Source organism: Athalia rosae, chromosome 4 (genome assembly GCF_917208135.1).
Source record: "Athalia rosae chromosome 4, iyAthRosa1.1, whole genome shotgun sequence".
Lineage (NCBI taxonomy): Eukaryota > Metazoa > Arthropoda > Insecta > Hymenoptera > Athaliidae > Athalia > Athalia rosae.
In genome coordinates, this window is record NC_064029.1 from 933,244 (window position 1) to 945,952 (window position 12,709).

Consider the following 12,709-nt stretch of genomic DNA (forward strand, 5'->3'; position numbering starts at 1 on the left):
GCTACCATCCCGCTTCGGGGGTCGTGCGTACCAACGTACACCTACGTGCGTACGTTGATACGTGCGTGGGGTCTCCCTTATTCGAGTCGCACGACTCGGGTACCCCTGTCAATGGGTAAACTAACGAGGAGCAGAAGCAGCGGCAGTCGCCACTGGATACACTGCGAGCTGTCCAAGCACTCGAGTAGTCGGTACGACGTACGTACGTACGTACGTGTAGCGGTAAATTAGACTCGGTATAACTATGTACGATGTTTGTTCGGATCCCAGAGTAGGTTCGCAAATCGCACGACGATCGGTGGGACGTGCCGCCTCGTTTTTATTTCATTGAAACTCCAGTCTAGACACTTAAATACATAAGGTCACAGCAGTCGGGCTTTCATAGTTTATTTTTGATTTTCCAGGATTGATGTTGATCAAGGAGGCTTTTAGCTCCGTGCACTCTATTTCTCGCTCTCGTACCTACTGTATATCTCTCGATACCCACGGCGGTTCTATAATTCGCGTATACGTCTCGAATCGATAAGCCCGGGTGGGATTGATCAGCGTGTAAGTGTGATTAACGGTTGCACTTTCGTTGTCGGGCTCTCTCGACGTCGTTGCGCGTCGCGGTGAAATATTTCCGAATTCGAAGGAGACGTGCGATTTTCGTCCCTCGTTTCTGGCCCCTCTTTAATTTCTACCGTATTCCGAACTTGTCGCAATTCCATACGCCGTTACGGCAATAATTTCGAATATGCGAGGATTGCAGTATTTCCCGTGGACATAAATTTGCAATTTTTGGTTTACGAGTCCAGCCGCCGTTGGCTACTCGCGACTAATGCTCGCGTATACCTGGCGCTCGGTTGGTATAAAGCTCGTAAAAGTTCGGGCGCTTTGGAATATGGAAAAAAGAAATATAATGGGTGCACGGGAGCTCAGTTCTCTACGCTACATGCGGCTATTTAATGTTTTATGTGCGCTGCAAAAATTCAGACGTTATATGCACGTACATTATACGTCGCGCCGGGAAGTGAAACTCGGAAAGACGACGAAGCGGCACTTTCCCGTTTATTTTACCACACGAATGCCGAGTAGCTAAAATCGAAGAATTCATCTTGCGCGAATAATTTTCTGCCTCGCCTATAATTCAACGTCAAATTTCCTATTACGTATTCCCGAATTATTTGTACACAAAAGCGGGACGTGAGATTCCGTCGAGTTTCCCAAATAGGGGTTCGAGATCAAACCGTGCGTGAACTAAAAAAAACGAATGATAAAATTAGGTGTCACGAGATTTAATAACCCAATCAATAATTCCACGTTCGGTTCTATACGGCGTGGTACGAAATATCGCGGACACAATCAGCTGTCGTGACTCTGCGTTATGCAAATCATAATTCCTAGGGTCAAAATTGAGATTGGCTAAATTGACTAGATTTCTGGGGAACGACCCGCGGGATAGGGTATGCGTACGTTGGGCTTAACTCAGCGATGTAATATCGAAATTTCACGAGCCTCGGTAACGATAGCGAGCGAATATAATTGGCACGAAGAGATCGAGAGGCTGAGCTACGAGTGTAACGCACGTTAAAATTGAGCGGGACGACACCGAGACTTCTTTTTTCCGGCGAAAGCTCGGAAACGAAGTGGGAGAAGACGCCCTATCAATTATCTCCTACGTTGATAACATTACGGGTAATTGAGAATCAATTTCACCCCGTGAATCCCGGAAGAGCTTTCATTCGATCCCAAATATAATAAAATCTGTAATTCGAGGGTTGAGCTATCACCGCTACATGTTCACGCATGGACGAATTTTCATTGTTTCGGGATACCGTTTTTGCAACATCGCACACTTTTCACTTAAATCCGAATCCCTACGAAGCGTGCGACATTTTTTTTAATTTGAGCCTTTTTTTTTCTATTTTTTTTTCTTCTACCGATAATTATAATTCGTCGTTCGATGGTTGTAACAGTGGCTGACTATCGAACGAGTCGATTCTGCAACACGCGGTCTCCTTAATTCGCGTTCCAGAGTAACCCGCATGCATTGCGTTATTACCGTATAAATCGCCTTATTATCCATCACTAGGAAATGCTGTGAAGCATGGAATATGAATTCATCGCATCGATCTAATTGCACCGTATTCCGTGATGTTTTCTCACAATCGGACATAAAACGTGTTTTAAGTGATTAGCGAACGATTCTGACAACGAGCTTTATTCTAATTTGCGTCACAAGCTGCTCGCGACATGCACGCAACTCAATTTCATCCGTATGTCTTTAAAATTTCATCAACGTGTTGGATGACTGTATAGAAAATCGAATCGATCCCTATCCTGCATTCGTAATCGACATTTTATCAAAGCTATCCCGAAACAAAGAATTGTTTGCTCGGCAACGCGAGCCCCGCTACGCACAGTCGTAGATTTGAACGTACAGGAGAATGATATGGGAAAATTCCAGTGACCCTTTCACTCCCCGAGGTATCGTGTTTCGCCATTTTTACCGGCAAATATAGCCGCGAATTTGGCAAGGTAAATATCTTTGAAAATAGTAGCAACGGACGGAGGAAATAGAATTTTAGGAGATTGTAGTTACGAAAGGTTCAGGGTGAAGGAATCACTAGGATCGAAGTCAAGTCAACCTTCGGATGACTGTCCGGGAGAGCCTGAATTTAATTATTATTTTAATCGAGGTATCGCATTTAAAGCAGAGCTATGATATAAATAATTACAGTATTCATGTACACAGGAGTGCGGAGGCGCTCGGAGGTTTGTAGAACGTGCGAAATAATGCGAACGAGTTTGTTCCTTGGAATCGAAATTGATCGAAAAACATCAAGTATATCTTAATGAAACAAGGGTAACATGATTCTCTCACTTCGCGGGAACGGCTAATTTCCATCACACAGTAGCTGTTACTACTACGAAAGGTGTAATTACGACATAAAGAGACGTATGCAGCCCTGCGCGGCATGCATATTTCACGAAACTTACATGTTGAATATTTATAATATATATGCGCGGAAAAAATTAGCGGATCGTTGAGCTGCTGGTTGAAATAATTCATGAAATGATATCGTATCACGAGTAACATATTCTTACCTTATGTGTAGTAGAATTAGCGATATGTTATTCGGAATTTAAAAATGACGCACATTCTAACATCTTCTTTTGAGTAAACAACGTTAACATTTTTCAGCACTAATTAGAGGGATGATTTTTGCTGTCCTTTTTCTCAGGTCACTGCTGCTGAACTCGCGCAGAACAAACATGATTTCTTGCAATCGTGTCACAACTTTAATTGTGAAATTTTCAAACGATCATTTCTGTGGAGATATTTACAAGTGTACATTTTTTTATACTTTAGTTTATTCTATTTGTTTAAAAATCAAGCGGTCCTCTTCTGGGTTTTGAGTTAAAAGACATCGACAAAAATTCGTTGAATAATTTCATTTCTTTTCATTTGCTTATTTTTAATTTTTATATCTATTATTTCTTAAGATTTTCTCGTATTCGCACGATCTTGCTCTACGCGACGACTTTCGTCTGAAAAAATATTTCAGCCTTTACAATCACCGCACGATGAAAAAAGAAACAAGAAAAAAAAAAAGAGGAAAAACTACGCGACCGATTTGTACCACATTTTGGAAGTAATATCGTGAAAAAAATGTAATATCGGAACATGATGATTCAGGTTCACTTGGAAACACTCGACACACGAGGTTGAACCGATACGAACTTAATCTTGAAAGAAAAATGGGAGGAAGAATTCGGAGCTTTTTCAATGATACAGTAAAACGAATCTCAGCGTTAAAATTTGTGATTGTTTTTATGCATTTCGGTGAAAGTCGGGCATGGCCAATGTTGTGCAGGTGAAAAAAAAAAAAAATACGCAAAAGAAAATGTTGCAGGGATGAAATACCGGAGAGAGGCTGCCGACGCTGAGGAAGTTGTTGAAAAAACAATGAGGAGTTTGAATCAAGCCGGGTGAAGTTCTTTTTCTTATTTGGAGCCACTCGACGATCGTAACCAACAACAATAACAACATCAACAACAACAAGCACAAGAACAACAACAACAACAACAACAGCAACCACAACAACAACAACAATGGGGAATCTACGCTGCTGATGGTTAGTTTAAGAATGCTTTATAGATTATCGAGAACCGCGATGTTTATAACCGTGGGAATAATTAAAATGGATGATAGTGAAACGCTGAGGAATCTGTCTGAGATTTTTCACACAAAACACAATCTTAACCAACGACCGTTCGTTCACCTTGAACAAAGGCAGAGGCATGGTGATATAAAAACACAGAGCTTTTTAGCAACTTCATTATCTGTGTACAGCCGTCCGTGTAGACCCTTATAACGAACATTTTGGCAGTTTCTAGGAAGATTATTAGTTTGAAGGGGATCCGTACTCGGTTTCCACCTCATTGATATGCATATGTTGCTGTATCCGCGTTGTTGACATAAAAAAGCACTCATCTCGATTTTCACCGAATCGACTCGTTAATATCCATGTTAATGATAAACTTCCGATCAAAGTGCCCGATCAGTTTCATGATTGAACAATATTTGGCACCGGATCTTTGTTTATATCAAAATCCAAACGAGTAACTCGTCAATCGAGATCATTCTTTTCTCGTTATCACATCCGCGTACGATTTTATCGTCGATCGTTTGCCGATGCTCGGCACGCGCCTCTGATAACACTCTACCGGATAAACCCACTCTAATTAACAATTCTTCAAACAATGAAAACATTCTAAGGCACAGATTTTATAATCCGGAGGATTCGTTCATATTTGTATCATATTAAAAATAAAAGAAAGCTCCGTTCAATATTTCCTCCTTCATTTGCAAAAATGACGTTCGACTCTCTTCGAACGTTCGAAGAATTTTTTTTTGCTCGTTCTTTCCTTTTTTCCTTATATTCTTCTTTTTTTCTAATTTTTATTCAATCTATCAGGGGTCGGCGTCGTGTGCCAAGGGCTAAAGTCTGCGTTGGACTGAAGCTCGTTTTGAGCTTGCGACACGCCCTCCGCGCAGGTGGCAGCACCGTTCACCCGCCGTTTGCTTCCGCACCCTTCGTCAACTACCCTCGGTTCTCTTCGTACTCCTGAACACCGCGCGCTGACTCGAGGGCTGAGACGGGGTGTTTTTCACCCTCTAACGTACACAGATGCAGAAACAGACCAGCTACGTCGCGTCGTATAAGAATTTCATCCAACGCTAAACTCTGAACACCAAAGCGGGCTCAAAGGCTACTTGAAACTTTCTTACGTGTAAGCTTTACGTTCTTCATCATCCCCCCGTATTCTGAATTTCAAATTATTGTTGTTGCCGTTCGTTACGTTATCAGAAGTGAAAATTACGAGGCACCTTGCCGTCGGTCTCTGGAGAAATTTGTACTTTCATTATCCACGTAGAAGGAAGTGGCGAGAAACGAATACCCGATCGAGTCTGAAAATGTCAATTGCATCGAAACTTATTTATCGCATTAATCAGTTCGAAGTTTTTCCAATCAAGATAAACTCGGGAGAAGAAAAAAAAAGTTATTCGCACGCGAGGAGAGTAACTCGCGTTATTTCATTCGAAGGGGAGGGTGATGTTAAAAATGAATTGCAAAACTCGGTCGAAAGAGGAATAGATCTTGAAAGATCTCGAAAGATTACTCATCATTGTTATCCATGGCGCACGTTTCACCCCCTCGCTCTTTCTGCGTCTTTTTTTCTAGATTTTCCTTTTCCTTTGTACTTCTTCTCGTCCAGTCGTCACCCTGAACTCGAATAAATTATGCAGTCCTTCGCCGTCCTACGTGGACTATAGCTGCACTCGTTTTCCACCGCTACCACTACTACTGCTGCTGCTGCTGCTGCTGCTCCACTTGATCCGCATGGAACTCTGCTCCACCGCTTGTATATAGCGAGCGAAATATAGGTATGCGAAGGTAAAGGGGTTTGTTAAGCCACGACAAAACTTTGAATAGAATAAAAAGGAAATAGGAAGAAAAAACATCCTCGGCATTCTCGTTATACTTTGGCTGTATGAGAATTTTCCGATGAAAACGTAAGTCCGACGATTATGAAAATACAATATTTTCGCTTCGAACGGTCGGATGACAATTTCGAGTACACGAATAATTATTGAAAATTTGGATTCTTGGGAATCGAGGCGCGGTGCATATCGGTTTCGATGGTAGATCTCGATATCGTATTAAACAAGTCTATGCAACGAGGAATATCGACTGACCGTTAAAGTGAGCTTTCACGTATCAAGATGGGAAAGATTATCGCTAGCGTAGTATAGAGCGGTTCTCTTGTATCTACACGAGCTAAGTAATTGTCTCGAAAAATCAATGGCTATCAGTGCAGTACCTATTTTTTGTTAAAAAAAACTTTTCCCCCCAACGGTGGTATCATGTTATTAGTTAGTGCTTGTCCGTCTTCCTGGCCACCGTACATCAAGCACTTTGACATCGTTAATTGATCGACGATTAAACAAGGCACCTGATACTTTACTTATATAAGCTAATAGATACGCGATACTGAATAGATACCCGGTAGACGACACGCTTCGCTGGGTAATCGCCCGAAATAGAGGGATACACGCCTACGATGTAGGGGTTCGACTGTTACGCGTACAAAAATGACGAACAAAAAAATTCATGTTCCCATAACGACGCTGAGTTTTCGAAAAATTTAAATGCGTTGGGGGTTCAGTCTGGAGTCGCCGTTCTCTTTTCAATGCTCTCCTGTATTTGAATTCATTGAAAATTAGATTGATGGTAGCGTGGCAAAAAAATTTTCCAACTCGCGTTTCTATTATCTGAACTTTGCGGCGCTCTTTGTCGTGCGAAAGGTCAACGTAGCGAGGTGCAGCTGACCACCAATGACCTCTCTTCTTTTGCGACGTAGGTACGTCTAGTTTATTATCGCCTGTGCAATAAGTGTGAAGCACAGCTGTCTAGCCTCCGGACGGAGTGGCGCATCGTCACAAGTACAAACTCTCCGGTGACACGCTGGCCGTTTCGCCCTCGTACGTCGTTACTTTTTATTACAAATTCATCGGACATCTCGAAACTGGTACAACGTGTCTGCGAAAACTTGCGCTCAAATACGATCAATGATCGCTCTGCAAAAGCAATTGAAAAAAAAAGGCTGCCAAGAAGTATTTGGTTTATAAAAAGTAGCAAAAAGATCTCTATTTTGAAATTCCTCCTACAGGAGACTGGGAATATTCATAATAATTACCTCTCTTGTTCCGGCAATCCGTACCGAAGTGGAGAGAGCTGTTTCGTCGTATCGGCACTATAAGTAGTAATACCCAGCTGCGGGTCAGCCGTGACTCAGTTAAAAAGTTTCCCACATAATGCAGACGTAGTCGGCAAAGTTGATAAGAACTATTCGCGAGCTGACCAAGCGGGAAAAGGTATCTAATACCATACCGATGTATATATCATTCCAGGCTTTCCGAACCGGATAGAGTAATTTTTTTGTCCATTAATTCTCACTCCTGAATTACCCTGTGGGTAAAAAAAATCGAAAATCATCCAACTTCCGTTATCAAATTGAAGAATTATGAATGCCAATTTCTACACGACCGGGACACGAGTTATTTTACTCATATACAACATGCTTGCGTGCTCTATCGTGAGCTAAAAAAGTGTGATAATTAATGGTCAAAGTTAACGAGAGATTAGCGGCGTTTCGCAGAATTGCATGTCTCTCACATCGCTATCTCAGATCTTTTCCTTAAGAATTTACGTATTTGCAGAGCAAATGCGCTCCCCGTGTAACTTCGCGAGTATCGGGTACGATTCTCGGCAAAGCACAATGTGCACCCTAGACTGTTGTTGCATGGCGGAATGCATATGGGCAGAGAGGATTACGTCGTTATTTATTCAGGTATCCTTGGGATAAAAGCACAACTTAAACTTCACGTTGAAATAACGCTCGATCGACAAAAATATTTGATTTATGGAACAGAAGGTATCAACGCCTTCTGAGAACGTAAAAATGAAAATGATTTCTAAAATTTGACTCAAACGAATTCCTAGAGAACTGAGGCTAGAAGAATAACAGGCAGGAGTTTTATTATACAGGGAACGAAAATAATAAATATATAGCGTCGCAGAACGAAAACGATAAGTTGAAACAAAAGAAAAACCATGACAATTATCCCACTATTTATCGCAACAAATGGGCGATAACTCAGTGAATTTGGAAGATGAAAATATTTGGTTTGTAGATTTGTATTCCTGAGATCACAATACATCAGAACAGCGTGGAATACTCTTCTATCTAAATTCTCATCTCAGATTGTGAGGAAAATTTAAAGCTATAAGCTTACCGTTTTCTGGGGTAAAAAATGAAGTGTTCGCTGAATTAATTTTCAGATGCTTTTCCTATGTAATTTTGTACAAAAAATTAGAATTCGTCGATCAAATCCAGTTATAAATCAATCCTGTCCAGATATCCTTGATTTTTCAAAGTTTAAGGGTGATAAATTGGCGATAACTTAGTCAATTTCATGGATAAATTATTTTAACTTGCAGATTCGCATTCCTGTGTTCAAAGTAGATACAAACGGGCCATAAAAACTTCTGAAAAGGATCGTCAATGTTGGACCGTTTGGAGAAGAATCGAAGGCCGTAGGCTCACGATTTTTTGAATTCTTGAGCCAAAAATGAAATAGTTTTGCTACTGATTGAAAGCAATCTTCTGATGTCTGTCGAACCCGACCGAAAGACGGATCCGTCCAGCCAATAAGCAAGGTAAAGATCAAATTGAAACATCTCCTTATTTTTGTTCCGCAAGACGCGAAATCAGCTACGACTTGCTCGTGTAATAGAGTTTTCACTTGGTTCATCAATGACTTGGCACTTCTTTTGTACTGTTACAGGAGAAAGATTGGCATTCCACGGAGCGGTACCGCCTCATTATTTGAAATACAAGACTGTATGTGTACCTGCAAGATCGTGGCGCATCTACAAAGCCTATACTGAAAAATTGGTTGATCCCACTTAGCAACTCAATGACATTACTTACTACACTATCAATCATATAGCTATGAATGACATACTTCTTTCTTATAAAATAACAAAATGTGGTTTTGTGAATGCATCTACAGTATGGGAAACATTGTAATGATAATTGTTTTGTATCGTTAATTTATCAATAAACGAAAAAACCTCTCGAAATCATTGTTGAATCATTGATCGCATATTCCTGCAAGCAATGAAATAATATCTCCATCATACGTTGTACGAGTAGAATTAAATATACAGAATTGAAGGCATGCAAATGATGAGGCACACAGCATCTCGAACCACCTCCTCGGGTTTCCTGTTCTCCTGATACAAATCTCCACTTTTCGGCAAACTTTCAATTTTCACGGCCGGCAATCTAGAGATCAACATTATCACTTCCGGTTGAAAGCATGATTGAACGATCAAAGACACAGGCATACATGCAGTTGGTCCTGCAATGCATCAGTTGCTCTCTCTCTATCATGTTGGGATTGAATACAGTGGATCGAAGGCATGCACATGACGATGCACCAGGTCTCGGAATACCTCCTCGGTTTTTCTGTTCTCCTGATACCCAGAAAATTTTTCAGCCTAAATTCCAAACTCCGAAAACGCTGTTCTAAAGCTAGAAATTATTCTGTTTCTCTTTTATCTACGATTTATTGAACAAATAAATACACAGGCAGGCATATAATTAGTTCTGCGAAGAATCAGTCGCTCTCTTTATCAGATCAGAAATAATCATGAAGGATTGAATGCATGCACATGATGAGGCACCAAGTTTCGGACCACCTCCTCGGGTTTCCTGTTCTCCTGATACAAATCTCCACTTTTCGGCAAACTTTCAATTTTCAGGGCCGGCAATCTAGAGATCTACATTATCACTTCTGGTTGAAAGCATGATTGAACGATCAACGACACAGGCATGCATGCAGTCGGTCCTGCAATGCATCAGTTGCTCTCTCTCTATCGTGTTGGGATTAAATACAGCGGATCGAAGGCATGCACATGACGATGCACCAGGTCTCGGAATACCTCCTCGGTTTTTCTGTTCTCCTGATACCCAGAAAATTTTTCAGCCTAAATTCTAAACTCCGAAAACGCTGTTCTAAAGCTAGAAATTATTCTGTTTCTCTTTTATCTACGATTTATTGAATAAATAAATACACAGGCAGCATATAGTTAGTTCTGCGAAGAATCAGTCGCTCTCTTTATCAGATCAGAAATAATCATGAAGGATTGAATGCATGCACATGATGAGGCACCAAGTTTCGGACCACCTCCTCGGGTTTCCTGTTCTCCTGATACAAATCTCCACTTTTCGGCAAACTTTCAATTTTCAGGGCCGGTATTCTAGAGATCTACATTATCTCTTCCGGTTGAAAGCATGATTGAACGATCAAAGACACAGGCATACATGCAGTTGGTCCTGCAATGCATCAGTTGCTCTCTCTCTATCGTGTTGGGATTGAATACAGTGGATCGAAGGCATGCACATGACGATGCACCAGGTCTCGGAATACCTCCTCGGTTTTTCTGTTCTCCTGATACCCAGAAAATTTTTCAGCCTAAATTCCAAACTCCGAAAACGCTGTTCTAAAGCTAGAAATTATTCTGTTTCTCTTTTATCTACGATTTATTGAATAAATAAATACACAGGCAGCATATAGTTAGTTCTGCAAAGAATCAGTCGCTCTCTTCATCAGATTAGAAATAATCATGAAGGATTGAATGCATGCACATGATGAGGCACCAAGTTTCGGACCACCTCCTCGGGTTTCCTGTTCTCCTGATACAAATCTCCACTTTTCGGCAAACTTTCAATTTTCAGGGCCGGTATTCTAGAGATCTACATTATCTCTTCCGGTTGAAAGCATGATTGAACGATCAAAGACACAGGCATACATGCAGTTGGTCCTGCAATGCATCAGTTGCTCTCTCTCTATCGTGTTGGGATTAAATACAGCGAATCGAAGGCATGCACATGACGATGCACCAGGTCTCGGAATACCTCCTCGGTTTTTCTGTTCTCCTGATACCCAGAAAATTTTTCAGCCTAAATTCTAAACTCCGAAAACGCTGTTCTAAAGCTAGAAATTATTCTGTTTCTCTTTTATCTACGATTTATTGAATAAATAAATACACAGGCAGCATATAGTTAGTTCTGCGAAGAATCAGTCGCTCTCTTTATCAGATTAGAAATAATCATGAAGGATTGAATGCATGCACATGATGAGGCACCAAGTTTCGGACCACCTCCTCGGGTTTCCTGTTCTCCTGATACAAATCTCCACTTTTCGGCAAACTTTCAATTTTCAGGGCCGGTATTCTAGAGATCTACATTATCTCTTCCGGTTGAAAGCATGATTGAACGATCAAAGACACAGGCATACATGCAGTTGGTCCTGCAATGCATCAGTTGCTCTCTCTCTATCGTGTTGGGATTAAATACAGCGGATCGAAGGCATGCACATGACGATGCACCAGGTCTCGGAATACCTCCTCGGTTTTTCTGTTCTCCTGATACCCAGAAAATTTTTCAGCCTAAATTCCAAACTCCGAAAACGCTGTTCTAAAGCTAGAAATTATTCTGTTTCTCTTTTATCTACGATTTATTGAACAAATAAATACACAGGCAGGCATATAATTAGTTCTGCGAAGAATCAGTCGCTCTCTTTATCAGATCAGAAATAATCATGAAGGATTGAATGCATGCACATGATGAGGCACCAAGTTTCGGACCACCTCCTCGGGTTTCCTGTTCTCCTGATACAAATCTCCACTTTTCGGCAAACTTTCAATTTTCAGGGCCGGCAATCTAGAGATCTACATTATCACTTCTGGTTGAAAGCATGATTGAACGATCAACGACACAGGCATGCATGCAGTCGGTCCTGCAATGCATCAGTTGCTCTCTCTCTATCGTGTTGGGATTAAATACAGCGGATCGAAGGCATGCACATGACGATGCACCAGGTCTCGGAATACCTTCTCGGTTTTTCTGTTCTCCTGATACCCAGAAAATTTTTCAGCCTAAATTCTAAACTCCGAAAACGCTGTTCTAAAGCTAGAAATTATTCTGTTTCTCTTTTATCTACGATTTATTGAATAAATAAATACACAGGCAGCATATAGTTAGTTCTGCGAAGAATCAGTCGCTCTCTTTATCAGATTAGAAATAATCATGAAGGATTGAATGCATGCACATGATGAGGCACCAAGTTTCGGACCACCTCCTCGGGTATCCTGTTCTCCTGATACAAATCTCCACTTTTCGGCAAACTTTCAATTTTCAGGGCCGGTATTCTAGAGATCTACATTATCTCTTCCGGTTGAAAGCATGATTGAACGATCAAAGACACAGGCATACATGCAGTTGGTCCTGCAATGCATCAGTTGCTCTCTCTCTATCGTGTTGGGATTAAATACAGCGGATCGAAGGCATGCACATGACGATGCACCAGGTCTCGGAATACCTCCTCGGTTTTTCTGTTCTCCTGATACCCAGAAAATTTTTCAGCCTAAATTCCAAACTCCGAAAACGCTGTTCTAAAGCTAGAAATTATTCTGTTTCTCTTTTATCTACGATTTATTGAACAAATAAATACACAGGCAGGCATATAATTAGTTCTGCGAAGAATCAGTCGCTCTCTTTATCAGATCAGAAATAATCATGAAGGATT

General features: G+C 41.1%; 1 protein-coding gene and 1 long non-coding RNA gene across 2 annotated transcripts in view; one reads left to right on the forward strand and one right to left on the reverse strand.

The window, feature by feature from the left end:
* The window catches only part of LOC105687481 (blood vessel epicardial substance-like), a 25,464-nt gene extending 20,207 nt beyond the window's left edge, over nt 1-5,257 (reverse strand). Inside the window, exons 1-2 of the mRNA XM_020853198.2 lie at nt 4,269-5,257; nt 3,091-3,534 (exon numbers count right to left, since the gene is read on the reverse strand). The gene's annotated coding sequence lies outside the window, so the exon portion shown is untranslated. The remainder of the gene's footprint in view (nt 1-3,090; nt 3,535-4,268) is intronic.
* On the forward strand, nt 3,446-9,153 carry LOC125500794. Its single transcript, XR_007278265.1, has 3 exons — nt 3,446-4,121; nt 8,553-8,771; nt 8,900-9,153. It is a non-coding gene; the product is annotated as an uncharacterized LOC125500794 (long non-coding RNA).
* The last annotated feature ends 3,556 nt before the right edge of the window (nt 9,154-12,709 follow it).